At 45.1% G+C, this 24,236-nt stretch overlaps 1 protein-coding gene and 1 long non-coding RNA gene across 2 annotated transcripts in view; one reads left to right on the top strand and one right to left on the bottom strand.

Annotated features, from left to right (window-relative positions):
- The window catches only part of ADAMTS7 (ADAM metallopeptidase with thrombospondin type 1 motif 7), a 594,575-nt gene that overhangs the window by 285,324 nt on the left and 285,015 nt on the right, over positions 1-24,236 (top strand). The window lies entirely within an intron of this gene.
- On the bottom strand, positions 19,677-22,180 carry LOC147733341 (uncharacterized). The gene is made up of 3 exons (XR_015308722.1): positions 21,253-22,180; positions 21,082-21,208; positions 19,677-21,041 (listed from the first exon to the last, which is right to left on the bottom strand). It is a non-coding gene; the product is annotated as an uncharacterized LOC147733341 (long non-coding RNA).

Below are 24,236 nucleotides of genomic sequence, written 5' to 3'. Positions count from 1 at the left end.
AGGCATCTCTGAAAGCAAACAATGGTATGGAGGGCTTTTCAAGGGCCAGGCATGGGATGAAACGTTCTTCAGGTCCCAGACGAGGGTCTGATTGAGGGCTTTACAGGGAATTACATTTTTTTCATGACATTTTTGGGATTGGAAGCAGTGGGCAAGTAGAGAAAACAGGCCCATACATCGAGTGGGCACAAAATATGTAGCCCAACATCGCCCTGTAGACTCTGTTTACTTTTCCAATTGAGTAAAATGGCACTTTTTATATCACAGTTTCCCTATGAAGTAATTGTTCAGGTTGTTCGGAAGGGGCACTTTAACAGCGCATGTTCTACCATGTGAGCGTGATCCTTTCCATAGGTCCTCATTCCTGTCTCAAGAATGTCGTTCTGAAAATGAGGCCAGGCTTGGCATCCTAAAGCAAAGTTCTCTTAGAATTTGCCTAGCAGCTATACATTTTAAAGATGATTTAAATAATTACGAAATTTGATACAGCTTTCTTATATATTTTTTTGAAGTATGAAGCCTTTTCTTAAATTGTATCTCCAGTTCTATCAATTTTTTTATTTGTACATATTCTTTATTCAAACATTTTTAATGATTTTGTAGAAAATTAACAAGACACGTAGAAAGATCATCCGGCACATAATATTTCAGAAGTCAGTTAATGTCTCAGATTGTGGCAATTCACAATGAGATCACAGATTAACAAAACGTGGCGTCACTTCTCAATAGTTTAGAAAACAACCTTCAGCAGAAGTTACAATAGACACTTTAAATAAATGTTGCAAATTATGGAAGCAATTATTCCCACCCATTCCCTTTAATTTCCGACTGTGTCGCAAAGGGTGTAGCTCATGAGAGTGCATTCCCAACCGAAGTTACTTGGGGCAGTCTTCCAGGCCCTGAAAACAGAATATGTGTGAGAGGGCAGATTCTTGGTGTGTGTCCCATGTAGAAATGTCAAGTATCTAGCCTCATTAAGCACTTGAATGTCCACCCTAATCAATGGGTCTTGCCGTGATGTAAATGCCCTCTTGTTCACCACCACCATGTGGGAAATTCAATAATATTTGCATATGTTAGGAAGTGCAGTCTACCAATTATCTACTGCCTGAGTCAGCATTTCTCAGGCTATGCGAGCAGGAACCCCAACCCAAAAGGACCCTTACCATTTCATTGATCTTTCAAAAAAGGAATATGGCACTGAATAGGGTACATTTGGAGCAAATAGAAAAACTTAGGGAGAAAGATAATTTTATGGATCACTGGCCTCCAAAATAATGAAAAAGGCAGAGTCCTGTAGTTCTTCACGTCATCCCAAAAGGCATCCAAAGTAAGTTAGCTTTGTGACATACGTCCAATTCTTGTGTGCCATATATAGACCCGGATATTTATACTGTTCCGGACTCAGACTATCACTTCATCTGATCTCAAATGGATATAAGACTGACTTGCGCCAGTTAATTGCAATTCCTTAGTATTTGCCAAATGTGTGAAATATCTGCAAAACCTTTTGCATCAATGCCTCTGGATCTGAAATATGCAACAGGAAATCATCGCTGTACAAAGATACGCGATCATCCCTTTGGAAGCTCCAATCAAGTCCCTTTTATAAAGCATCCTCTCTCACCCAGCATGCTAATGGCTTCAAGGTGAAGAGCATCGACCAGAGGGAACAACCTTGTCTCATGCCCCGTTCCAAAGGGCTTTCATCAGACAACCCTCACCCTAGCCTTAGGTGCTGTGTATAGAGGTCTCACCCAAGCCTGGAGTGCGTGAGAATCTAAATGGAAGCACCTGGATGGGCAATGGGGAGTAACACCAATTTCACAATATTGGGCTTTAGGCATGAGTGGTATCCTTCCATGTACAGTGATCTCAAATTGAAGACTTATCCTCTCTAGCCCTGATATATATATCTATACTACTATTATAAAGAGAGAACTGTGTCCTTTGAGCCAGGTAAACTCGAAAAGTACACCACTAATCGCAACACCCAATACAACGTTGGAAAGGGGGGGTCCAGTAGATGGACATAGGCTATAAAAAAAATAAAAATAAACAATTAAAAAAAAGTAGTCCCTAAGAAGTAGCGCCGGCCGTGTGTGCTAACAGCGTGCGTGCTGACATCATCGGAGGACAGGAATGCGAGGAGGAGCGGACAACAGCGCGGGGAGGAGTGGAAAACTTAGCCAGACTGGAGGGAATGAGGTACGTGAACCGCGGGGAAGAGCGGTGAAGTAAGGCGGACTGGAGCGGAATGGAGGACAACAGCGCATGGAGGAGCGGAGAACGTAGCAAGACTGCAGCGCCATGAGGTATGTGAAAGGCGGGGAGGAGCGGTGAAGTACGCGGGGAGGAGCGGTAAGTGAGGCGGAATGGAGCGGGATAGCGGACTGCAGCGGGGCGTGTAGACTGGCTTGGTGTAGTGGGGGGCGGTGAAGTGAGGCGGACTGGAGCGGAATAGCAAAATAAATGATAGGTTTTAAAACAGCTTTCACATTTGGTGCAGACATTTAAGTGAGAGTAGTGGGGGGCGGTGAAGTGAGGCGGACTGGAGAGGGGTCCTGGGTTTGTGCGACTGGGAGCAAGCGCTGAGGTAAGGTGCACGCAAGCCTGAAATGCTGCCCCCAGCCCCCTTCTGCCCCGGGCAACGCTGGGCGGGCTGCTAATATATATATATATATATATATATATATATATACACATATATACACAAAAATCCAAAACGACTCCAACAGTCTCACACTGCTCGCCGAAGATGGATGAGGACCCAGGGTAAGTGCATCAAATTTTCTTTATACCTGATATGTCAACACGCGTTTCGCAGCAACAGACGCTTGTTCACTCAACATTAGTTGCTACCATTAGTGTGTTTTTCAAGTGCTAGTGCAGATAATTGAAAGTAGCCACGTGATAGGCAAAGTAATAGAGCTAAACAAAATACTCGACCGCATTGCAGCCTGTAAGCATCCAGACATTTAACAATACAAATGCCTGTAAAAGCAACATAAACTTGCTGAAAAGATAATAGATATATTCATCTTTGTAATAATAAAACAACAAATGTTTTACACAATAATGCTCCTTGGCAATTACATTTTTTTTCTCTTGTATATAAAACCAATTTGCCACATCACATGTGCTAAGAATAGTGCATTGATGTGCAATAGGTGCATAGTGCAAATATGTCATTTCTATAAAGGAAGCCCACTACTGCTGACAACCGGACTTAGATGTGCATTGTATTTGTAACATCAGATCGTAACTGTAAAATACACTAAACAGTAAAATTGTATGTGGCAATCTTCTTACAATGCTGTCATGAAGAAAAAAATGAATATCCTGGTCTAATACTCGTGGCATTCATCGTGGTTGAGTTTCATACATTGTGGGACTTATTAGTCACCCTGCCTGAAAATGAAGTTCACTTATTGGTGACTAGTATACTAAAGCTCTCTTATTCTATACTGTTAAGGTCAGTTTGGTGTTAAATCATACTCACTGTTAGAGTATTTAACCAAATGGCAACCACCTTCCGAGAATATGGATGTGTTCCTCCATGTGAAATTAGTATCCAAAGAGCTAGTTCTAAAATAAATTAAAATAAAATATATGCAGTTCAAAATACTAAGGTGTAAAAACAAGTAACTGCGTAGATGAATCAATAAATAAATATACATATAATGTGCAAAAACGTGCTAAAATCACCAATCCATTTATGTGCAAAAGAGCTTTAATGTAACATCTAAAGTGTCTATATATCTATCTAAATTCCACAGTCAGGATTTATATCTGAATTACTAGATAAAATCTATATCTCACTATAAATATAAATATGAATAAATACTCAAATAAACTATGGATATAAATATGTATAAAAAGTTCAATTTAAAATTCTACACATACATTGACTGCTGGAAGTGTACCAAATTGGGACCTTCTTAAGGATAAGCTCAAGTGCCATCTCTGGAGAATCTTTGAAGAAAGACACTCAAATGTATACTTACTAGGAATGTAAGGAGATGTTGTGTATAGGAGTAGGTGATCACCCGTGAGGATTAATGGAACCATTCCTCATTTGGAAATACTGATAAATACCAATGAATGCATGAGAATACTCTAAGAATAATCCAACATGATTAGCTAAAAATAAATAGAAGAAAATGGAAAGCTTAAAGGGTTCAAAGATTTATAGACATTTATATAAATCTTCTGTAATATTAAGTCCATTTGGTTGTTTAGTGTCTAATTGCAAGATATATCTGGTCTCTAACCTCCTAAGTTTGCCTTCTCTGTCTCCGCCCCTTCTGCCGGGAGGTGTAGCGTCAATCAGATACTAGCTCAGGCTCTTGTTGTTAGTGTGATGAGTTTCTTTGAAATGCCTGGCTACAGGGAATGTATTATCTTCATTTGCGATAGCGCGGAGATGTTGAAGAATCCTTTTGTGGGACTGGAGCTTAGTGCTCCCTATGTATCTGAGGTTGCATGGACAGGTGAGAACATATACAACATATACAACATATTCAGTCTTGCATGTCAACAGTTTACTGATCTTACGGGTACTGTGACTAAATGGAGTGGTATATGATATAGTGTTAACTCCATGGACACAGGCCTTACATGTCTTGCACTTTATGAACCCTTTGTGTGTTTGTAACCACGTAGTGTTTTCCATAATCTCAGGGCTGGTGGTAACAAGACAGTCTCTCATAGAGGGGGCTTTGCTATATGAAATGGACACCCTCTGCTGTAGCAGGGGTCCTATTACATGGTCATTGAGGACTAATGGTCAACTAGTTTGCACTATTTTGTTAATCTCTTTATGTTGCCTACTGTATCCCATTATCAAGGGGAACAATTGTTTGTTTTCACTGTCATTATCGGACTCAGAGATTTTACCGATATAGGTGTCAGTTGGTTGGTTATCCCTACGTAAATCGTTTCTATTGAGCAGTGTGGTTTCAAAAATCGCTTGCTTCAATATCTTAGGCGAATACCCTCTTTCCAAAAACCTCTGCCTACTTAGTTCCTGAGCATGTCTCAAATCATCCTCTGTGCTGAATATTCGCTTAAGCCTAAGCATTTCCCCATAGGGTATGCTGTTAACTAAGTGGATGGGTGCTCGTGGCGTGCAGAATGGAGTTGCCCGCCGTCTCTTTACGGTATAGGCGGGTTTCCAATTTTTTGTTCTGCACAAATACTTGTGTGTCCAAAAAGTTCACACTAGTGTCACTTATGGTGGCTGTGAAATGCAGATTTAAGGTATTCTGATTAATCTTTTCTACAAATTGTTCAGCCTGCTCTTTGGTTCCCTGCCACACTACAAATAGATCGTCTATAAAGCGGAGTCAGACTTTGATATTTTGTTCCATGATGTTATTGTCCTCCACCTTAAGGACCAGCTCTTCCCACCAGCCCATGTGGAGACAGGCATAGCTGGGGGAGAAGCTGGCCCCCATCGCAACTCCTTGTATCTGTTAAAATAGGAGGTTGTTAAACATGAATATGTTGTTGTGAAGACAAAAATCAATCATGAGATCAACATCTCATTTTGTGGACGATGTAGTGTGGACCTCTGGGACAAATAAAACTGTATGGCATTAATGCCATCGTCATGTAAGATACTGGTATATAACGATGTAACATCAAGTGCAATAAGCAGAAAATCAGGAACCCAATCAACAGCTTTGATCTTATTAATGCAAAAAGCAATCAACATAAACAGAAGTATTCTCCAGTAGTCCATCCCTGGCTGGTATGATATATATATTCTCTTAGGTCACTCTGATCTTGGAGGCTAAGCCTGAATGAGCAGTTGTATGCAGCAATGAACATTTTATAACATGATATTAATGCAGTTCATGTATTGTTTTCTGAGAGTCATTACATAAGAGCAATAATTGCTCATAGGTACAATCTTGAATTGAACAAATGATTCCAAAAATGCTGTAATAACGTGTTTTCCACACTTGGCATCAATTACCTACATAACTCTATGCTTTGAAAATATTTTCGAAATGTAGGCATTTTGCCACCAGCCTTAGGCATGCCATTTTCCAAAAATACACACCTTGGGCTGAAAGAAAAGCTTGTTATTTTTGGCAAATAGTCGATTTTACAAACTAACAAAAATGTAAAAATGTTCTGACACTAAAACACGCTCTCTTTGTCTTTAAATATTCGGTTTCTTTTAATTAACAATATTCTGCCCCCAAACACCACTTTGCATTGCCATTTTTTGGAAAATAGACTTTGCTGCCATACACCAATCTTTTCTTTTTAGTAAATAAACTAATTTTGAAAACAAATTCTGTTTGCCTTTTTCAGCAAGAGTTATGATGTACTCCTTCTTAACATGGACAGATACTCCATTATTAAATGACCTTCGAGTTGTCACATGCCAGGAGAGAAGTTCACCCAGTTCACATTTTTGAATTGCTCTGTGGCACTTCTAGTCCTGCATTAAGATTTGGCACAAACAAAAGTATAAGTACTAGAATGCTAAATTGGAACTACAGGTAGATGAAGTATTCATAGCTCAATCTAAACATGTGGCAGTCAATAGGAATGTTTCATAAGTAAAGGCCCTCCTCACATGTTGAGGAGTTTGGGGATGTGCAGACCGTCTGAATGGGGAGCCTGGCAGAACCAATGCTTCCTCCAGTCTGCATGAGCAGGAGAAATCAGGCCTGCTTACTGTTCACACTGGTGTGTGTTGTTCCCCCCTTGTTTGCAGTACCTAGCACCCACACTTCTCGGGTTATCTAGTTGCATGAGTGAGAAGCTCAGCTACTTCAGGAATTTTCTTTGAATTCTGTGACTTATAATTCCGAGTTTGCAATTGGTTAAACTGGGCTACAAAATCCCAACATGCAAAGAAAAAAAACTGGACTAGATGAGGTAATCACGCATGGAATTGGGTAACTTGCGAGTTCTGGACTCCATGCAGAGGTGGCTGCCTCAAAACTCAAGTGGGAGGAGAGGAGGGGATACGGGATGGGGGATGGGGGATCAGGAAAATAATTACATATGTTTTTTTAAATGTACCTGTTCCGACGCTGCCGGCCACCTGGGTGCTCCTCTTCTCTCTTGACAGTGTCCCAGCAGGCCCTGGGACACCAGCACATGCTCCCCACACACTCCCATCGCTGTTTTCAATAGCATGAGAGCAGCTCCAGGATTGGTCTGAGTGGCTTGGTTTTCACTCAGACAGTGCCTGGGAGTCTGTGCTGTTTCTCCAACCCAGCTGTCTAGGTGTGCATGACGGTTTAGCCAGCCTAAAACGCCCGGCCAAACTGTAATGCCCACTTACAGTATGTACTCCTCCTCCCCTGATGACTGTGATGAGAGCCAAACCCCGCTCTGCCCAGACTTGGCTGGCTCTAGAGGGGAACGGTAAAAGTTACATGATAATAAAACCATTTTATTAGCATTTTATTTTTCCGATTTCCCTCAGCTCGCACTCCACAGGCCAGGGGGTGGGGGGCGACGCTCCTCCACCATAGTGGAGGAGCAGCTATTGACTCCATGCCCCGGTGTTGACGTCTCAGTAACCAACTCCCAGCATCTGGCACAAGAAGCATAAGTTCTACAAATGTCATTCTCAGTTAGTGGTCAGGTACAGCACATGTGGAAGTTGTGGTATCAAAGAGACACATTATGGGCAGCTGCAGTGCACCCTCCGCTCACACATAAACAGATGAAGCGTAGGCGGAGCGCAGTGCAAGTCAGTCACACTCAGATGGGATGCAGGATGGCCACCTCACTCCGTTCTATCAGGACATTGTATGCAGTACTTGGCTTTCATGTGACACCATAGCATGGTCTGGTTAGTGTAGTCCTATGTTGCTTCCATTTACCATGTTACACTAACACAGTTGTTGGCACTGATTTGTAGGTTAAATGTTCAGAAGTGGAAAAAACATTCATGATGACACTGAGTCAACTGGCCACCCTAACAAATTCAGCACTGGCGGGGGCAGCTCAAGCTCACCTTACACTTCGTATTGGTTTAACAATGGCAGCAGCAGTCGAGATGCCATCACATCCGAAACGCTCAACACTGGTGGAAGCAGAACACACATGCCTCAAGTAGAATAGCACTGCAAGCGTCCCTCACATATGGCATAACAGGTACACCCATCCCCACCAAGTTCCAGGTTGTTTTCTATGAATTCTGGGCCTTGAAGTCGTATGCCTTCCATTATAAAACAAGACTGCAAGTCCTAGGATTGAAAGGAAAACAAACCTGGACTGGATCAGCACGGCACGCTTGGACTTGGGAAACGGGCCAGCCACGTACACCTCTGGTACCATCAATGCCAGCTTAACAGTCAGAAAAGGTATAGCACAGGCAGCAGAAGTGCACATTTATCCAGTATTGGGGTATCTTTCATAGATTCACATGCCTGAATCATTCCCCGTCGTCGAGGCGGGAGTCCCACGGTAAATTATATATATATAGCAGTGCCTAAAAACCATTAGTAGTAGGCTAGAAAAGGATATAGGCCCAACTAGGCCCAAAACTTAGCAGCCTATCTACCTCATTATGTAAAAAGAACTGAAAATGTAGCCTCAGCCAATCAGCTAACCTCACCCTCTAGAACCTTCCCAGCCCAGGCAGTTCTCCTCAGATTTTCACCGCACTTCGTGTGTAAGGGAGTCTCCCTAGTGCCTACTCGGTTTTTTCTTCAATTTCTTTCAAAATGTCTGAAAAGAAGGCTTTATTCAAGGCCTGTGCTTCATGTTTCAAGAAGAGAGTTCACGTGGACGACGAGCACTCGGACTGTATTTATTGTTTGCATCCTTCACATGTTGTGAAGGATTGCAGGATATGTCGAACCTTCCCTCCTAAGACCAAAAGGGATAGAGAGGCGAGAGTTCTTTTGTGGCTGAAGTCGTCTGTCAAAGATGACGAGGACAGAGCCTCTACTTCAAGTAAGAGAGCCAGTTCCAAAGAGAGGTGTTCCCCTGAGAGATTGAAAAAAGCTAAGTTCTCTCATAAACCCTCTGGATCCACAAGGAGTGCTGCGTCAACAGAGTCTTCAACTGTGAGTACAGTCCGCACTAAAGCTGTCACCTTAGTGTCTTCTCTCACTGTTACCACCTATTCTACGTCTTCTACTTCTTCAAGTACTGTTACCACCTCAGCAATTACTTCTCCTGTGATGTCCGTCATGGCTTCTTCTTCTGAGACAAGATCGTCAAAGAAAAGCGCGTCGTCGACGAGTCTGCCGTCGACGACCAAATCACCATCTTCGAAGCGTTCATCATCGCTTCCGTCGACGCTCTCGTCGACGACTCTCCCGTCGACGAAGACTTCCACTATCCCGTCGACGAAGACCCCGTCGACGAAGATCCCGTCGACGAAGATCCCGTCGACGAAGATCCCGTCGACGAAGATCCCGTCGACGGAGGGCCCGTCGACGAAGGACCCGTCGACGAAGGGCCCGTCGACGACAGGCTCGTCGACGAAGACTCCGTCGACGACAGGCCCGTCGACGACAAACACGTCCACGAAGATTTCAGCTCCGTCGACGACTAGTTCGACGACGAGGAGTCCGCCGACGGATCCGTCTACTAGGACGCCTTCCAAGAAGTCTTCATCCATGGTTCCAATGCCTATGACGATACCGTCGACGACACTATCGGCAACTAACACTTCTGTCTCACTTTTGCCATCGGCAGCAGCGCTGGCATCTTTGAATGTGCCATCCACGCATTTATTGCCTACATCTCCGGTTAGGGTGCAGTATACCCATTTTCAGATGAAGTCATTTCAGAGACAGAGTTACTCTCATTTGTCTCCCCTCTTGCCTTCGCATATCTTGGAAAACTACGTGGAGGCAGATTCGGATAATGAAGAGGATGATGATGATGATGATCCTTTTGGAGTGGCCCATCACCCTTCCCAGTTGCACATAAAATATCAAGAGGATGAGGATGATGATGAGGTTCATTACTATCAGGAAAATTTAGCTACTCCTTATCATCAGGAGCAACAACACACAGAAGACACGACTCATCTTCCGTCTGTTCTGGTGAAGGATTTACAGGCCATGCTGGCCGATTATCGTCAGAGGTTTCCACCAACTCTGCCTACTCCTAATCCTGTGCCAGAGGACATGCCAGTAACTCCACCGCCACATCCTTCACACTCTCCAAGGCAGGATGTTGACCCCGAAACTGGAGGTCAGGATGTTGACATCTCCTCTCCAGATGAGGATGAAAGAGAGGATGGGGAACTTCCGGATTCCACGCCTACGGAACCATGGAATGATTACATCATTCCTATGCCCTCTCCTAATCTGCCACAACCTTCAGATTCTCCGCCAGAAGACATAGGAGGTTTTCACAACATCATGCACCGGGCGGCTGCTCGATTCGCAATCACAGTTTCGGTTGAACAAACCGACTGCTTTCTTCATGATTTTAAGGAAGGGTATAGAAGGGTGTCCAGATCTATCCCTATCATCGACTATATCTGGAAAGAAGGGATTGATATTATGAAGACGCCAGCTTCCATTCCGGCGGTTCTTCCAAGAGTCGACAAGAAGTACCGAGCACCACCGGATACTCCTTCATGTTTGATTGGTCATCCGCGTCCTGACTCAGTGATTACACAAGCGGCTCAACAGCGATCCAAGAATCCGGTTGCACCACTTTCTACGCCTCCAGACAAAGAGGGCAGGAGATTGGATGCAATTGGGAAGAAATTCTCAGCTAGTGCCGCTGCTACTGTCAAGATTGCTAACTCTTTGGCAATTTTAGCACGGTACGACAGACAAATGTGGTCAGATCTGTCAGAGTTCATCAATTTGGTTCCCGATGACCGTGTTGAAGAGGTCAGGAAGGTTGTCTTGGAAGGCGAGCGGGCAGCTTCTGAGATTATCGATTGCGCCCTCGATGTATCTAATACAGCCTTTAGACAATTGGCCGGAGCGGCAGTTCTCAGACGGCAAGGATGGCTCAAGGCGACTTCCTTCAGACCTGAGGTCCAGACCAAAATCCTTGATATGGCCTATAATGGCGAGTTATTGTTTGGCAAGCACATAGATGACGCATTGCTTGCGATAAAAACGGATACTGATACGGCCAAATCGCTTGGTGCACTACAGTATAAGCGAGGTTTTTTCAGAGGAGCAAGAGGCCGTGGTTTTTCATCAAGAGGACATTATCAAAATCAACAAAACCGCCAGTATCAACCTCAAAATAAGCCGTACTACCAGCAGTCCTATCGGCAGTCATCGTCAGCGGGTTTCTCTCGTCAAGGAGGGAAACGACGTTCTAACTACCAGGGACGTGATTCAAATAAACGCCAGTGAGTTTTGCCGGACACCATCCTCCCTTCCTTCCCTCCCCGTGGGCGCCAAGATCTCCGCCTTTTATCAACAGTGGCGGAAGATAACTTCAGATCAGTGGGTTCTGGACATAGTCAAACACGGACACACTCTGGAGTTCTTGCAGAAACCCCCAACATTACCGCCCAGGGGTCCCTCCCCTCCTCGTCTTCATTTGTTATACATGGAAGCCATGAAAATGCTGCACAAAAATGCGATAGAGAAAGTCCCAACATCCCAGAAAAATCAGGGGTTTTATTCTCGCTTCTTCCTTGTGGAAAAGGTTTCAGGAGAGTGGCGTCCAATTTTGGATCTACGAAACTTAAACAAATATCTGAAAAAGCAGAGTTTCCGCATGGTGACACTCACGGATGTCCTCAATTGCCTCATGGAGGGAGATTTCATGGCTTCCCTGGATATGGAAGACGCCTACTTTCACATTCCAATTCATCCAAAGCACCGCAAGTATCTGAGATTCACAGTGGCTGGTGTCCATTTTCAATTCAAGGTGCTCCCTTTCGGCCTGAAGTCTCTAGTCCCAGTTGCAGCTGCGTTGAGGTCACAGGGAATCCAAGTGTTCCCGTACCTCGACGATTGGTTAATAAAGAGCCCGACAAGGACTTCAACAAGACAATCGGTCAAGAGTGCTCTGTCAATGTTCTCGAATCTGGGTTTAACCCTCAACGTCAAAAAATCTCAACTTCAACCCAAACAAATTCTGACGTTCCTGGGAGCAATACTAGACACTTCTCAGTGCAAGGCCTTCTTAACCCAAATTCGTCGAGACAAAATCACAAAGCTGGCAAGTCAAATACGGTCAAAAAAGTCTCTTTCGGTCCGACAGTTTGTTTCCCTGCTAGGGATGTGTTCCTCCGCACTCCATCTAGTTCCACTGGCTCGACTCAGAATGAGGCCTCTCCAGGAGGAATTGCATCGACAGTGGCGGCAGGTAGATGGATCTTTCGAGGACCGTATCAAGGTCACGCCCAAGATGAAACAGGCTCTTCTATGGTGGGCGACAAAGAACAATTTGTCTCCGGGTCTCACTTTTCTTCAGACCCTACCGGAATTTACTCTAACGACAGATGCCTCCATGGAAGGTTGGGGAGGTCATCTCCAGGACCTTCAAGTGCAGGGACGGTGGTCCCATCAGTACAAGCACAAACACATCAACTGCCTCGAGTTGAGGGCAATTTTCCTGTCCTTGCGAGCCTTCCTGCCAAGAATTGCAGGCTCTGCAGTACTGGTGCGCACGGACAACACCACCAGCATGTTTTACGTAAACAAGCAAGGGGGCACAAAATCTCTGGCCCTGTCTCTTCAAGCGCAGGAAATGTGGGAATGGTTACTCCACCACAAGATTTCCCTCAGAGCGGAACATGTTCAGGGAATTCAGAATTCTCTGGCCGACGATCTCAGCAGATCGTTCACAGGATGTCACGAGTGGGAACTCGAACAACGCCAAGTGGAAACAATTTTCCAGCTCTGGGGCACACCAACGTTGGACCTGTTTGCCACGCAACAGAACAGCAAATGCATTTACTTTGCCAGCAGGTTCCACCAGCAAGGATCGAGGGGAAATGCCCTGTTGATGAGGTGGACCGGAATCTTTGCATATGCCTTCCCACCGATTCCTCTCATCCCAAAAGTTCTACAGAAAATGAAGAGAGAGCGTTGCTCTCTAATCCTAATTGCTCCTCGCTGGCCGAGGCAGTATTGGTTCCAGGAGCTTCTGATGCTCTCCCATCAACCTCCACTGCGCCTCAAACCGACGTTTGCAATGCTAACAAGAGAGGAAGGACAAATACTTCATCCAGATCCTCAGTCGCTACACTTGCACGCCTGGCTCCTGATTTCTTAGAGTTTAAGGACCTGGAGATTTCTCCAGACTGTAGAGCTGTTCTATCTCAGGCTCGTGCACAGTCTACCATCAGAACCTATCGCTTCAAATGGAAGAGATTCTGTTTATGGTGCGGAGAGCATGACGTCCATCCACTACAGGCTCCTCCAGAGAAAATTCTGCCTTATCTGCTGTCTCTAGCCAGATCAGGTCTCGCTTTTTCTTCTATCAAAGTTCACCTTGCTGCCATATCCAGATTCAGGAAGAGTTACAACAAACCATCCTTGTGCTCTTCTTCCTTGATTAAACAGTTCCTTAAAGGATTGTTTCGAGTTTTCCCTCCAGTGCGGCCTCCTCCTCCTGAGTGGGATCTCAATATTGTGTTATCTCAATTGCTGAAAAGACCTTTTGAACCAATTCATAAATCGGAACTTAAATTCTTGACTTGGAAAGTGGCTATTCTGTTAGCTCTCACTTCAACCCGGAGAGTAAGTGAGATACAGGCGTTCACTATATCAGAACCTTTCCTACATTTTTCAAAAGATTATGTGACACTTAGAACTCATCCTAAATTTATTCCCAAAGTTCCGACTCAGTTTCACATCAACCAACCGGTGAAACTAAAAACTTTCTTTCCAGACCCCAAGACTCCAGCTGAAAGGATGCTGCATTCCTTGGATGTCCAAAGATGCCTCAAATTCTATTTGCAAAAGACAAAAGATTTACGCAAATCTACCCAACTGTTTGTGGCTTATGGACAGGCTACACGTGGTCAGGCAGTGACGAAGGCAACTATAGCCAGATGGCTTTCCTCTGTCATCGTCTTCTGTCATGAGAAAGCGAACAAGCCCCTGACAAGAACGGTTAAGGCGCATTCCACCAGGATGATGTCAGCGTCTACAGCCCTATTTGCAGGGGTGTCCCTGGAAAACATCTGCCGTGCTGCTACATGGAAAAGTGTGCATACTTTTACGAAGCACTATTGCCTGCAGCCGGTACTACATGGAGATACGTCAGTGGGAGAAGCAGTGTTGCAGCATCTTCTTCACTGAGGTCAGACTGTTATGGTTTTATTTTTCTCTATTGCTAAATGTTTAATAATATACTGTTTTAACGTTCTATATATAGATACATATTGTATGAAGGTATTGTCATGATTTTGCATATGTATTGAGATATGTTATTGCTCTAGTACCTTCCAGGTTGTGTGGGGATATATGGTTTGGATTGTCTCCCACCTTCCTCTACCGACAGTTATGGTTGTTACTGCTTGCTATTCTGATTCAGGCATGTGAATCTATGAAAGATACCCCAATACTGGATAAGAAAACAAGTTACTTACCTGTAACTACAGTTATCCAGTATTGGTATCTTTCATAGATTCACATGCACCCACCCTCCTCCCCGACTGGGCAGTTCTTATATAGGATACTACTTCTCACTTGTGCTGGGAAAATCTGAGGAGAACTGCCTGGGCTGGGAAGGTTCTAGAGGGTGAGGTTAGCTGATTGGCTGAGGCTACATTTTCAGTTCTTTTTACATAATGAGGTAGATAGGCTGCTAAGTTTTGGGCCTAGTTGGGCCTATATCCTTTTCTAGCCTACTACTAATGGTTTTTAGGCACTGCTATATATATATAATTTACCGTGGGACTCCCGCCTCGACGACGGGGAATGATTCAGGCATGTGAATCTATGAAAGATACCAATACTGGATAACTGTAGTTACAGGTAAGTAACTTGTTTTCTTCCTTCAGAAACATAAGAGAGACCTGTTACCTTCAAAGTACAAGGATGTCTGCAGTAGGAGTATCAACCTGCTGAGGTATCTTACATTTAAACAAGAAAACTAATTGACCAACTCCTCATCAGTAACTTAGTTCACTTGGAAGAGTTTAAGTATGACTGTGGAAACCAACTTTTTAACCAGGAGAAAGAATAGCATCAGAGGAAACTCTTATAGGACCAGTCAACTGGTAGTGCCTCCCACCTCCCAGCAACTGGGATTGAGCATCATGTACATTCACATCTCTGAAGAGGCAGCAGATGCTGGCCAATACGGTGCAGCTGAAAGTAGACACCGAAAATAGATCAATGTGAACAATTTGATTTAAGAAATATCATTTTGTTCAGATTGTCAGACCCTAATTGACGTTTTTAATTTCCATGGTTGGCTTACAATCATCCTGATGGTAATTAAAACCCTCCTCACTCTGCGAATAAAACAAAAAATACTCGTTTACACAGAATTTATGACTACCCACTGGTGAAGGTATGGCATTTTTTAAACCCCGTTCGGGTGGCCTCGGAGCAGGCAGGGGGTACTGGGCCACAGCCTTTGGGGCTGAAGTTAGTTGCTTCTGCTGTTCTGGAGTTTGTCCTACTGTGGCTCTGCATTCTAGGCCAAGTGCAGCCATATAGCGCTCGACTCTCAGTGGTAGCGATGGTGAGCAGATGAGCAGTTCTTCAGTTAAAAAACGTTTGCAAATATCCTAATAATCTGTCTAGATTTTAACCTGTTTTTCACATTTAGTTTATTTTCAGTTACCTATTTGGTAAAGGATTTGATTGTAGTGGTCTTTAGACATATTTTTCTATTTTTGTAGTATTTTGTAATGGTATTAATTAGGCAAAAAACAATATATTTATTACTTACTTCGTACATTGGCTCAGCACTCAAGACCACACTCAGCAGTCTTTTGATATAATTGTCCAGCCCAGTGATTCTCTTTTGGAAAAAAACAAGTATTTTATTTTGCCACATGGTACAATACTGCATACTACAACAATGCGTTAAATACTCAGTGCTCGGGTGCAAGTCCCATGTGCTTTAAGTTGGGAACCCTGCGAGGAGCTGTGCCCTTCCTCTCTCTACTCTATGGACTTGGCGTTCTGGTGGCGTAGGCTCTAGATTAGATTCAGCGCTTCAACTTCTTACCCTCTCTTAGTAAATAGTCACTTCTTGAGGCTAAGTAGCCCATATAGTCTCTCCCCATTTCCTCTTCTGGCGATGTAGAACCACTATTGGCTTGCCTTGGGCAGCAGGATCCCCGGAGCATTCCGGACCAAGCACACGTATATTGTCCATGGTACTTAGCGTCCTAGCACAAGTGGGGCTCCTCTAGGCCGCAAATTAGGTCTTCAAAGGGCAGTGGCAGGAGAGGCAGCTTCTTGCAGTGTCCCTCGCTGGACTCCGGTGGTCTCTCAGCACAAATTGGCCTCCTGGGTTCAGCAGGCCAGAATCCTCTGGTGAGTCTGATGTCTGTTTCACCGGGTCCTCCCTGGGTTATGGCTGTTCAGAAGTCCTCCTCTCCTGATGCAGCGATCAAGTACTTCTAGGAGCTGTTTGGGGCTCAATGGCTGCCGTCCGGTCTAGCACTGGGATCCTGAGTGCAACAGCCTCATTCTTCAGAGCAGCGCAGTCCACTCTGCACCCTTATATTTCAGTGCTGGCTAGCCACTCACTGGGAGGTACTCTGCTGCGAGCACCACAGGCATTGGAGTCTTCACTTTTTTGGCTACACAGAGTTGACAGTGCAGTGGTCATGCTATCCGAGGTTCCAGCACATAGCAGTGGCCAAGAGTCAAATGTCAATCAAAGTGCCGTGACGATGTGGATAACACAAGAGGCCGCCCGGGCACACTTCAGAAGAGCTGCTCTTCCTTCGATGATCTCTTGGACTGATCTGCATCTTTAATCACGGCAGTCACGCTGTCTATGAGCCTCTGGTGGTCAGACTCTTGCACCATGGTTCACTGTTCTAGCCCTTTCCAACTTCCACCTGCTCTTCCAGGATTGGCTCATTCCTTTCCTCATTCTCAGGTAGGACTCTCTGGGTTCCAAGGGCAAGTCAGTCAATTCTTTCCCTATGTTGGACTCTCGATGATGTTCCCTCATCTCTGGGAACTGGCAATCCGGCACAAACCAGCCTCTGTGCAGTGTCCTCTGGGTACTCTGTGGCGCACCTCCTCCTTGATCAGAGAGAGCATGAAACTGGGACAAGTGGGTATGCAGCTTTTTAGGTTTCGCCTGGCGTTCATTGCGCAAGCAGTGTCGCGCAGGCGAAATTTTATGTTTTTCAGTAAGGGGCTTTCATCCGCCTCTCTCTTCCATTGGCTAGCTCCATAAATGGAGGCTAGCCATTGGAAGAGAGATCTGTCAATAATTATTTGAGCAGATTCGTGGGCGTTCCAGTGATTTTTTCTCGCTCCGCCCCTTTGCGAACGTCATGTGGCGGTGGGCGGGTGTTTTTTTTGGGGGGGGGGGGGTGGCATGTTTTAATCATTTGTTCGTGGCTTTTGCAGGAGTGGGCTGCGCACTGAGGGCGCTGGCCGATGTCCATATACATCTGAGAGTTTGTGCCTGTTGCCGGAGAGAGGGAGATTGTTCTCACTCTAGAATGCTGTTTCCAGAGGATGTTTGTGAAGGGTGATTTCATTCTGAACTGGGATACTATCGCTGCGTCTAGAGAAGTCTGTGTGCTCCAATCTCTGTTGGCTAAAAAAGCGCTCATCAACAACATGAACATGTCGATTGGGAGCAACTGCTCGAGGTGTTTCCTTATTTTATTCTAAATTACTGTAAAAGTCTCGGGACAACCTCTGGGTTACAGTGCAGACTTTCAGGGCCGCAACGGGCCTACTTGCACACCGGGGGCAAACCAGCGCGTTTATTTCAAATGTAACTAACCCAATGGAACAGATTAGGAGAAAAAAAAAACTCCTGCCCCAACCTCTGGCCTACGGCTTTGAACGACCCCACCACCTGCATGCAAACCTCTGCCCTAAGCGTCACTGGATTTGTAGTGCTCCATTGTAAAGAAACTAGAATCAAGTGCTCTCAGGATAAAGGCACAATGGGTGGAGGAGGGAGGGTTTTTCTGCATACAGTGAAAGGACTGAGCTGCAGGAACTTTTTCCACTCGCTAAAGAGGGGTTAGCAATGGCATTTTTTTTGTTCTGCTGGTTCATGCGATTACTGCTCCCATTCCGTGTTGCAGCAATGCTTTGTGCTGAGGGCTACATTCCCGTGCAGCGGCGGGCTTTGCTTTCAAATGCACTCGCTCGTCTCTGACAGAGGCGGGCTGCAGAGAACCGGGAGCAGCATGTTATGCCTGTATATTGTGGTGTTTTACGCAGGCTTCACTTTTGTCTCCATCATAAAACAAATATGTAGATTCTGCGATATTTCTGCAAATTGAAAGCGCTTTTTATAAGGGATAACTGGTGGGAAAAAAATTTGTGGAGTCATCATTATTTTGTCTTTGCAGATAAACTTCAGGTGCGTTGTGGTATTATTTCAGGGTGAGCTGCTCGTGAATATTCCAAGTGGTATTTCAATTTCAGTGTATGAGGTTAAGGGTTTTCCTTACTATTTTCCCTTACGTGAGGCCCACGAAGAATGCCAGTTGCTTTCCGCTTGCTAAAATATAGATTCCCTTATCCTACAAATAAAAAAGTTTCCACTTTAATTTCCAAGCAAGAAATGTGCTCATCACCTTTAATTGTTTTTTCCCTAAATACGAGTACACCAACAGAAGCCGGAGGGGGTTTAGGAGGGCAGACATGCATGTTTAGGTTTCCCCTGGCAAGGTGTGGTTAGGTGGATGGAGTCAGTGGATGAATGGAGTTGAGTGGTGGCTAGGTGGATGGACTTAGTGGGTGGATGAAGTGTGTGTGTGTGACTGTGTGTGTGTCTGTAGCTGTGTGTCTGTCTGTGTATGTGGCTCTGTGTATGTGTGTGTGTGGCTCTGCATGTGGCTCTGTAGGTATGTATGTGTGAGGGACTCTGTGTGGGCCTGTGTTTGTGTGTGGAATTAGCGAGAAATTAAGCTATTGGCATTGTAAATGACAGTGCCATTTATTTATCTGTTTTCAAAACCAACACATAAATAAAAATGTTGTCATTTACAATGCCAATAGCTCTAACTTTTTCAAAGGCGAGACCGTTGCATTGTAAATGCTTGTTTCTTTTCTAAAGAGTTGGCAGACAGGAGAGGTGGATTCCTGCCTGTCTTTACAGAACCAGTTTGGATCACTTCTCCTTCAAAGTGTCATTCTCAGGCTGACTCCCAGCCTCAACCTAAGCCTTTGACTTGAATGACGCTCTTCACAGCACAGTTGTTCCCAGGCTGGAGCACCCACAACAGAGACACAAAGAGGTTAAAGCAATCTGCACATGACTATCAACAGTCACACTTGATAGTGATGAGGAAAAGAGTCAAATGGCTGCTTTCAATCTAAATGACCCTACCCGCCCTGACAACAGATGCTGCCATCCCATCTCTCACCTCTGCCATCAACCAAATGGCAGTGCAAGGAACGCCAATCAGCAGCCCTTATCATAAATAAAGCACCCAGTTTTCCATTGTTACTGATTTTTTTCATGGATAGAGACAGAAAACAATATGTTTTCTATCTGTATTTATTTTTCAAAGCAGAAAAATACAGATAATTGTGCTTCTTGTAAGAGACCCTCCATGCTGTCTTTCATGAAATGCAGGCAAAAGCTGAGCAGATAGACAGCATGAGGAGTTAAAAAACAGGAAGAGCTTTCCTTAAATACAAGAATATGTTAACATATATTTGTAGTATAAGACTATAATGTAGCTGCGGGTGTAGTATTTTGTTATATATGGCTGCCTAATTTGCTAAAACACGACAGGCTTCCATGTATGAGTGTGCATCTAACAGTTAAATAAATGTGAAATGTACCATTTTACAACTATTTATTCACAAAATAAATATGGATAAATTCAGACGGAAATGTTAAAAGAATGAAAACAATAAAAATGAGAGCCCTAATCATAAAGGACCTGATTGAATTCCTAAGGGGAAACGTCTACTCTTTCCAAATGTTATTGGCTGGGTTCCCTCCCTTCAGGTCTAAAGAATGTCAGCTATAGATTTACACTGTCTGGCAAGCAACCTCATTTCCATCTTGTGCACATGAATAGACCAGTGACTTCCAGAAGTTGAACCCGGAGGCCTATGTCAAGCTGGGTCACTTAGGCATTCATAAAATGCCTGCCAAACTTCACTAACAAACTCACACACATCCAGGTGCACAGGATCTTGGTGCTAGGATTTCGGGTTCACTGTCTGGCTTTCGTTTACATTACACAGGCAATAAAAAGGCCTTGTCAGACTATAATCTCTGCAAAACAAGGTCTGCTACCACAGTTGCACTACACGTGTGAACCCGTGAAAGGGACAGTCGTCCTCCTGTCACTAAAAAGGGTTCACTCGGCGTGTGCTTCTAGGTCCAGGGCAGGCCCAGGGTCAGTCATTAGGCTAGGGCGGGTCTAGGCATTCACACACATGCTAGATTAGTCTACGGCTGGGACCAAAATCTAAAACCCAGAGTACCAGATACTTGGAGTCAGGCATGAAAGGCAGGGGGCATGACTACACCACACAGGAAACATCCCTATCCCAGAAGCATTGAAATTAAGAGATGTCCCCCAAATCTCAGCAGAACAACCTGAACTTTTCAAATGAAACGAATATTCCTGAATGAATGTATTGTACAGATGAGGTAGTATCTCAACTCAGTTCTTGCTCCTCTCATCGCCAATACAGATTTCAGTGGAGCTCACTGTGCTTACATCCTGAAATGGATTCTCACTCCTGCAACCTGACTTGCCTTACAGGCTCGGTGGGAGTCTCACTCCTGTACTGTGACTTACCTAATAGGCTTGCATGGGGTCTCACTCCAGTACCGTGAGTTGCCTAATAGGATCGCGTGGAGTCTCACTTCTGCACCTTGCCTTGCCTTACAGGCTTCTGGGGGGGGGGGGGGGGGGGGGGAGGTCTCACTCCTGCACCGTGACCTGCCTTACAGACTCGCATGGAGTCTCACTTCTGCACAGTGGCTGCATAACAGGCTCACATTGAGTTTCACTCCTGCTCTTAGCCTTGCCTTACAGGCTCAAATAGGGTCTCGCTCCTGTACCATGATTCGCCTTACAGGCTCACAAGGAGTCCCACTCGTGCACGTGACTTGCCTTACAGGCTCACAGGGAGCATCACTCATGCACCTTGACTTGCCTTGCAGGCTCGCAGGGAGTTTCACTCCTGTACCGTGACTTGCTTTTCAGGCTCACAGGAGTCTCACTCCTACACCGTGACTTGCCTTACAGGCTTGCGGGGAATCTCTCTCCTGCATCATGACTTGCCTTACAGCCTCGCAGGGAGTCTCACTCCTGCACCTTGCCTTGCCTTACAGACTTCTGTTGGGTCTATTTGTGGTACGTTTATATGATACAAATGTATAATTCTGCCAATGTGGCCATGACAAATTTTATGGTAAATGTTTAAGAAACAACATTTTTTTTAAATTATAAAAAAAAACAACGCCGTAGGGCCACCTACTGGATGCCAGTATCAAAACGCAGAGCTGCCTGCTCTCAGAAGGCCAAATGTTTAATGCAGAGTTCTCAGAGAGCACAGCACGTGGCGGAGGCCGTGCAGAGGTCCATTTATGGAATGGGTGGCTCTCTGAGGCCCCATCATGATATTGATGACTGTTAAAGGTCCACAAGTGGGGTGGATGGGTCTACGGGGGTCAGGCATGGGAGGAAGGGCCCTCTGAGTGTCAGGCATAATATGGGGGGCTCTTGCCGGGTGTAGGGTTGAAGGCTCATCCAGGGCTCTCTCAAGGCCACAGTTGGGACCAACTGCTTTTTTTAAGGCATGTGATGGAGACCTCTCAGGGGACCTGGCTTGAAATGGAGGGCTCCATGAAGGTAGGGAGTTGGATGGGCGACTCATTGAGGGCCCTGCGTGAGACTGAAGACAACTCAAGTGCCACTTGTGTGATGAAGGACTCTTCTAGGTGCAGGAGTGGAGTAGAGGGCTCGTCCTGGGCCTGACATGGCTTAGAATGGAGGACTTTACGAGGACCTGGCATGGACTATGGGTCTTTATCCGCAACCACTTAGCTGGTTATCTAAGCTCGTTCATCTCCTCAGCTCTGTTTGGAAATATTACAGAAAGTTTATAAGAGAAAGAACACACAGCTGGGACCACAGAGCTGGCAGAATGCTGCGTGAAGATGGAGCGGAGGAGGAGAGAAGAAGATATTGTAACATGATAACATAACCGCAGTTCTGTATTTAGAATTCCTATATGCTGAAAAGTTGACCTTTTGTGCTTTCCACAGCAAAAACCAAGTTGTTAATGTAGCTGAAGCCCAGCAACATGTATGTGTATGAATGGATCTCACCTTCCAGGCTCCTCAATTTACTTTCCATGCTCTTGTTCTAAAGAACAGTGATTGTGAAATAGCCACTCTAGCTCTGCATAAACAGGCAAAAACAGATTAGTACAGTTTGCATTGAAAATCTTTTAGGCATTTTCTCCAGATCCTTTTGATTGAAAGGAGTACTTAGGAGTTTCATAGGTGATATTGATTGCTCCACATAATTACAATGTCTCTGGACATTAGGACTGCAGCAGTTACACATGACTCTATAGCGTCCTTAATTCTCCTAAAGGCACTATTTTAACCTGCTTACAGGCATGTATGTGCATCGAGACTGTATCTCAGTGCACCAATGTTACTGGTTTAGCTCAGATTTTACCATTTACTGATGATTCAGCAGCATCAAAGCGCAGGGAAAATATTGTCTCACGTTAGGGGGCCCTGTGGCCAAGCAATCTAGGCCTACCTCATGGCAAGTAGTGTGAAGGCTGGTAGCAGATACAATAGGACTAGTTGTCAACACAATCCATCTAGGTCAATGTGTAGTCGGGGTATGGCTTTTCCAAAGAATGTGTTACCTCCCCCGCCCTTATTCCTTGTTTCACTCCTAACTGTACTGACCTCCCACACATATTTCTCCAATATCAAAATTGGAAGAAATATCAAGTTTTAGTCTTTCCTCCATTTCCTCCCTTGATCTTACAAACTCCACCCATTACTTAAACATCCTTTGCCCATGAGATAAGAATTAACATGCATTTCCAATGCAATAGGTGTTGCATTTCTGATAGTTTAAGGTATTGGTGTTGCAAATATTAATGCAACGCCAATAGCTCATACTTTCAGTAATGCGAGACCTAGTGCATTGCAAATGCTTGTGTAGTGAGCCTGGAGCCAGCATTGAATGTCTCAGTGCAGTACGGCAAGCTGCTTCTAGAGGTCCCTAGTGAGCAAGGCACCAGCATTGTATGTCTCAGTGCAGTACTGCATACTGCTCCTAGAGGTCCCTAGTGAGCAAGGCACCAGCACTACATGTCTCGGTGAAGTACCACAAGCTGCTCCTAGAGGTCCCTAATGTGCAAGGCACCAGCACTGCATGTCTCGGTGCAGTACCACAAGCTGCTCCTAGAGGTCCCTAGTGTGTAAGGCACCAGCACTGCAGGTCTAGGTGCAGTACCGCAAGCGACTCCTAGAGGTCCCTAGTGAGCAAGGCACCAGCACTGCATTTCTCCATGCTGTACAGGAGGCTGCTCCTAGAGGTCCCTAGTGAGCAAGGCACCAGCACTGCATGTCTAGGTGCAATACCACAAGCTGCTCCTAGAGGTCCCTAGTGTGCAAGGCACCAGCACTGCATGTCTCGGTGCAGTACCGCAAGCTACTCCTAGAGACCCATAGTGAGCAAGGCACCAGCACTGCGGACCTCTTTTGGTCAGTAAATTCACCCTACTCATAATCAGGGCCGGGCTGGCCATAGCGGACACCGGGCAATCCCACGGTGGGTCGCACGGGCGGGGGCTGATTTTGGGCCCCTTGGGGCCGATTTTGTTACACGGCCGTTTTTGCTGCATAGCGCCAAAATCGGCCGTGTAACAAAATTGGCTGAAAACCGACCCCAGCAAAGAGCTCGGCGGCACCTCCAAACCCCCCGAGTGGGGAGTGGTGGACCGGCGGAGCCCTTTGCCAGGGCCGGATGTGGTTCCCAGTCCGGCCCTGCTCATAATGCATGAAATGCTAGACAACACTACAAGTACATTCAAATAGCTATGTCCATATATACAATTAATAGCTTTGAAATATGACAAAAGAATTATTACATTAATTTCGGATTAGGTTTTACTCTGTGTGGAGCGGAT

Source organism: Lissotriton vulgaris, chromosome 2_1 (assembly GCF_964263255.1).
Source record: "Lissotriton vulgaris chromosome 2_1, aLisVul1.2, whole genome shotgun sequence".
Classification (NCBI taxonomy): Eukaryota; Metazoa; Chordata; class Amphibia; order Caudata; family Salamandridae; genus Lissotriton; species Lissotriton vulgaris.
This window is presented reverse-complemented; position numbering and strand designations above follow the sequence as displayed.